Source organism: Festucalex cinctus, chromosome 13 (genome assembly GCF_051991245.1).
Source record: "Festucalex cinctus isolate MCC-2025b chromosome 13, RoL_Fcin_1.0, whole genome shotgun sequence".
In the NCBI taxonomy this organism is placed as follows: domain Eukaryota; kingdom Metazoa; phylum Chordata; class Actinopteri; order Syngnathiformes; family Syngnathidae; genus Festucalex; species Festucalex cinctus.
Window position 1 is genome coordinate 15,069,001 of NC_135423.1, and position 6,000 is coordinate 15,075,000.

Consider the following 6,000-nt stretch of genomic DNA (forward strand, 5'->3'; position numbering starts at 1 on the left):
ACAAAACAATGCACATAGTCATTGTCACACGGACGCACGATCATTGGTAGAAGGCAGTTCCTCATAAATGTACTTTGCATCCGCCAATCTGATTCTACGTGCCATGTAGATTGCATGTCTTGTGTGCTGAATTTAAAACGAATGATGATGTGAACCGCTTCCACTGGATGTCAAAACAAGTCAGCTGTGCTCCCTCCCACAACGGCACACACTGAGGTAAATGCTCCTTTCTAGATGTGCCGTCTACCACATTACCGAAAGATAGAAAACTCCCCCCATGTGCACAGTTAGACTGCACTCAGAGCTAAACTTGCACGAAAATGAGTATAATGCCTGTCAGTGGATGTTGTTTTCCCCCACTGCACTAAATGCATAATCGTCAGACTCAATGAAACCGGAGGCTGAGAAAGCAATTAATTAACGGCTATTTTTATTTTTTTACATTACAATAAAAAAAATTGACATTTGTTCTTAATATTCCTGCCTGAAATAAACACACAAATTGTTATGAATATATTATTTTCTACTCTTTTGTACTTATCCTGTAAATGATTGTGATTGTGAAGTATGCAAGGTGCCCAACTGTATATTATATTCCACCGAGTGAGTTGTTTTGATTGCACTCAATGGCTGAAGGCAGTGAGTGTGATTTATACAAAAGTAGAACAAACTGAGGCTTTGTGGGGGCGAAAAAAGATCAGAATGGGGTGATTCATTTAGTCGCTAAAAGGGAACAGTGGGTGTTCTTGTTATTTTTGTCTACAATAAAAAAAAGAAATAGGAGACGTACTGTGTATGTATACTGAGCAGTATGTGGATACAGTAACTAGATTGCCTCCAAATACAGATACAGTATTTGGATTGCAAATTGGTGCAGTTTTAATATTTATTGTGTGATTTTTGGACAGAATGGCCTTCCAGACAAGCTGCTTCAAGCTTACATGAAAAATGCATGCGCATGGAGCTCTGTTTTCTGTGCGGCTTTAACAAATTAGATGCCACCTCCCTAAGGTCACATAATGTCATCCCCGATACATGACACATGAAACTATCACACACTAAATGGCTGTGTTGCTGCTCCGATTTTCATATGCAACACCAGCACGTTAGCAACAACAAAGTCCACAGCAATTAGCCATAAAATGTTAATAAGATGCATTCAAATCCACAGTAATTATATCAAACGGCTCAGGTTTTTCTTAAATATTCCACTGGAGACTCATTTGTATGGAAGGAAAGCAAAACATGTTTAATATGCTTACATTTTTGATGATAAGAGACCTTGTGGGGAGGATAAAGAGCAAAGTGGCAGAGGCGAAGGAATGGCAAAGCTATTGTAAGCGTTGACCTAGATAGAATAGACAACAGATCCCTCGGATTTGATGTCCGGAAGGGCTTTTACTGGTTTACATGCTGTGGAATATCCTCGGAGCAAGTGAAATTTATTAAGGTGGAGGGGAAGTAGGGAGGGTGTGACCATGAGCAAGTGTGTGTGTGTTTAGGTGCCGGCAGCGTGTGTGCATCTGAGCGTGCTTGACAATAGTGGGAGGACATCTTCTCAGGGCATGAGGAGGCGGGGAGGGGCAGATGCAAAAGCAAAAAGACAACAAAATATCAATTTTGGAGACTTGCTGGCTGCATGTATATTTCATTTAATTAGCGTAAGCCTCACAATATTTAACAAGTCAGTTATTAAAAGGGCGACAAGGTAAACACATTTCCCCCAAGTCAACTATTATGTAGCGGCCACAACAAAAGACAAGTGTCTATTCCGAAGCTGTTCATTCCCCGCTGCTTCTCTCCCTCATTTCTCTCCTCCCTCCTGGCTTCTCCATTTTGATTCTGTACTGGTCCTCGGAAATCTCACAGTGGAATCCATCTTGAGCGAGACAAAATTGTATTTCACCGCAGCCGCTGCCAGCCACCGCAATTTTCTCCTCAAGCACCTCCATGCAACTGCAGCCTTTTTAAGACATCAGAGCTCAGTTTATTGTGTTATGACAGAATGAAAGGGGGATGGGGCTTGAAAATAAGGCACATTGTGGTCAGATGGATTTTGTCAACAACTTGCATTACTAATTCCTGCTCACGTTGTCGCTTCATCAAGTGCAGAAAAAAAGCTACACACTAATAAAGATGATCATTAACATCCACCTGAGCTAAAATAAATCAGGTCACAGGTATTATTATGGCAGCTCCACTACACCAGAGGCACTTTATCTAATCATCAACCCGTTGCCAATAAGAAGCAGACGCTCCTTCTCAGCAAAATACAGTTGAATTCCTTTGAGGTAGAACAGTTTGAAATGTGATGTACATTTTGGGCATAACAGAAGCTAACCAAAGAATACACACTTTACACATCTGCTTTTTTTTTTTTTTTTTTTTAAGATTTTGTTTACTTTATTGCAAAGCTATGTCAGTGCTAAGAGAAGACTGTGAGAATTCTTATTATTATTATTATTATTATTATTTTAATTATTATTGTTTAGATTTGTATTATTATATTACCAGTAACTGTGGTTAACCTTTTACAATTATATGATACTTATACACTGTAAAAATTATAACCCCACTTAAAACTAAAATAAATGATGTCCATATCCATCCATCCATCCATCCATCTTCTTGACCGCTTATTCCTCAAAAGGGTCGTGGGGCTGCTGGAGCCAATCCCAAGCCGGCTTCGGGCAGTAGGCGGGTACACCCTGAACTGGTTGCCAACCAATCACAGGGCACACAGAGACAAACAAACAACCATACTCACAAGCACACCTCGGGACAATTTAGAGTGTCCAATTAACCTGTCTTTAGAATGTGGGAGGAGACCGGAGTACCCGGAGAATTTCTAGTCAGGTGAGCAGAGACAGACATGATAAGTGGGCCTTTGAATGTCATTGCTCTGTGTAGCAAGTCATTAAAATTAAAAACAGTATCTGTCTAGTCCAGATCCATCAGCTAAGAAAAATGAATCACCACGCCAAATGCTTTCAGTTTAAAATGAGATAAAGTGGTCATTCAGTTGAACTGAATTGAAATCTTTTTCACATAAAATCAGCAGAGCCACATTCAGAGAGCAGACAATTCTGCAATAACAACTACTTTCAACAAGGAAGTCTGCTTGGGCTCCTGTGAAGGAGTGACTGATGCGTTCACAGACTAATTTCTGTCTACTCATCGTGGTGCCACAGTGTATCTTTAACGAGGGCGCAAAGGGCCGGACATTTGGATGGCAGCTTTAATCTGAGCTGATTGAGGTCAGATCGCAGGACTGAACCCTCCACTGCCAAGATCTCTGAGACAGGGTGGCTACATGCAGAGAAACTTAACAGGACTATTACTATTATATATGCCAAAGCATCTTCAATGTAAACTGTATTTTTGTTTACTATGAATTGTGTTACACATGAAAGCTCCTTAACTGTCAACATAATTAAAGCAACTGTGAATTGCGAGTCAATATTGTCATGAGACGTCACTATTTCAGCCAAAAGATTTTCAACATAACTTAATATTCAAGTATCTTATGCAATTACATATGGATATTGCTCAACTTCCCACTCTTGTTTTTATAAATGAACTGCAAACACATCAAATGATGTGAGCTTGCTGACAGGGCGGACGATGACAAGTTGACAATCTTTGGCTGCAAGAACATGGCCGACCTTCACTTATAGGAACATGATTCAGTCAAGAAGCTGAATGTGTACTATTTAAAGTGGAAGTCAACCTTCAACATTTCTTGACAATAATAGGTTATATGTGACCTCACTAGACTAAACAAGAGATTCTGATTAATATTACATTTATGGAATCTGAGTTATGAAGCAAAATCCAGCCGTTTTTATCCATCTCAGGGGGCGGCCATTTTGCCACTTGCTGTCGATTGAAGATGCAGTTTTACTCTGTTTTTTTTTTTTTTTTTTATTAGATTTTCATTATTCCATAAAAGGGAAAAAAATGAAACAACAAAGCAGAGGTCAGTAAACTGAAGAAAATCATGATGTGATTAAATGACATTAAATTAGCATGAGATGGAATAATAATACTGTACTGAAAAGATTTGCCTTTAGGCATGATCCATCATCGAGATTAAAGTTCAAATGTATTAAAATGGTATCAAATGGATGCCTACAACAATTTGAAATTGTTATTGAAAAATCCTCCTGCACCTATAAAAGTGTCTTTCTGTGAATGCACCTGCTGCGTGAATAGATTTTCGCAATGCAAGAGAATGACAGAGCCGCCATTGACACCCGATTGAAGAAGGCATCCTTGGTTTGAAGCGAGGGTTTTGGCATTAATGCTGGAATGCTTAGAGAGTCTCTGTGTCTTATTTACCCTCAAAAACCTCTGTGTTCCTGTTTGGCTCATTCTACTTCCTCTCCTGCCTCCTGCATGTTCTATCCAGCTGTGTGTGTGTCCAGAATGCTAAAGCAGTGTTTAGCTTGCTAAGATATCGACAAGATGCGCTCATAAACACCTTCCTTTTTATACATGTGATCGGGAATGACAGAGTATGAAATATGTTGAAGAAGTTAGAACAATCCACTCAATCCAGATTATCGTGTTTTGTAGTTCCTGCCAACAAATTATCAGATCAGTTAAATGTGAAGAAAGAATATGTAATGGTTTTTACTTGCTGTTTTGAAGACAAAGTTACATCACTGTGGTTCATGTGAATTGGCAAAAAAAATAAATAAAAAAAATAGGGCCTGGCATTTTAATTTAGACCAGCTGGTCCACCGGCTTGTTTTATGATTTATTATGTTGAGGAAGCTTCTGGATATGTACGTGTTTGATTTCATAAAAGCATGACTGTGTGTGGACAGTATGACAAAATGACGACTTCTGTTGTTTGCTTGCTTTGGTGACCAACACTGGATTTAATTGACAATGACCGCAAGAATCAAATGTTCTTTTGTTAATTCAAATTCTTATCAAATTTGTGTTGAATCAAGAAAGTTATTGAAAATCCCAGTGTTGCTTTAATCTGTAATATAAGGTTTTAATAGCAGACAAGAATTCATTCTTGCTCACTCACCAAACACACAAACACACAATGCAGAAACTATTGTGACGAGTGGTGTTCTGGAGCCACTTCTTTATATTGAAAATGGGCTCTCATTTATCATAAATTATTGCTGCCTTGTAATCCACGCAAATAATGTCCAACTGCCATGAACGATTCATATTTAATAAACAAGCGAGCAAGTGAGGGATGTCATTGTGAATAAATCATGAGACCGTCCCTCCACCGCATCAGATTTGAACGGGTACTGGTCGCCCAGATTGGCTTCACAACAGTAATGGGATTACTGTAACAGCTGAGTGAGAACATTTAAATGCTTTTTGGCATGGCTTTTTCATTCTTTAGTCAAATCCAAGCAAAGAAACACAGAAGTGTATTTTATATCAATTAAAGATTCATTCAAGCGACCCTCTGTGCACTTCTGGAAACATGCTGTCTTGATCAAATGACCACAGATAAACAAGCTTTGCTTCCAAACAGCCTTGATCTACTGCACTAATCTAATGCACTTGTAATATTGTTCATTAGGCCGCAGTCGTGTTCGTATTACCGCATTAAAATGGGGTACACTGTGTTTTCTGGCATCCCAGAAGACGAGTGTTGCGGATTTATGTCATAGAGGGAGCGACCTAATATGAGAGCAACCGGAGAAAGGATTAATTTCACACTAATGTATACCACTTTGCTGAGTACACACAAACACGCGCTCTTAGCACTGAAAACTGCTGAAAGGGAAAGTTGGGTCTCCCAGGTTAAATAGTCATGGGGTTGTTTATGTCTTTGATGAGGTTAGCAATCCAGTAATATCCACTGAAACCCACTGCCATTAAACAGCATGTTGCTATGCAGGTCAATGCATCAGCACAACTACGACATCATAAATGAGCAATAGATGATTATTATTTAACAAATCTCTACACCAGTGGCTCTGTTCACATGCCAAAGCAACAGGGGGCACTGTAACCCCC

The 6,000-nt window shown here is 39.2% G+C and overlaps 1 protein-coding gene across 5 annotated transcripts in view; it reads right to left on the bottom strand.

Moving 5' to 3' along the window:
• Positions 1-6,000, bottom strand: part of dscamb (Down syndrome cell adhesion molecule b) — a 123,142-nt gene that overhangs the window by 46,878 nt on the left and 70,264 nt on the right. The gene's annotated exons all lie outside the window — the stretch shown is intronic.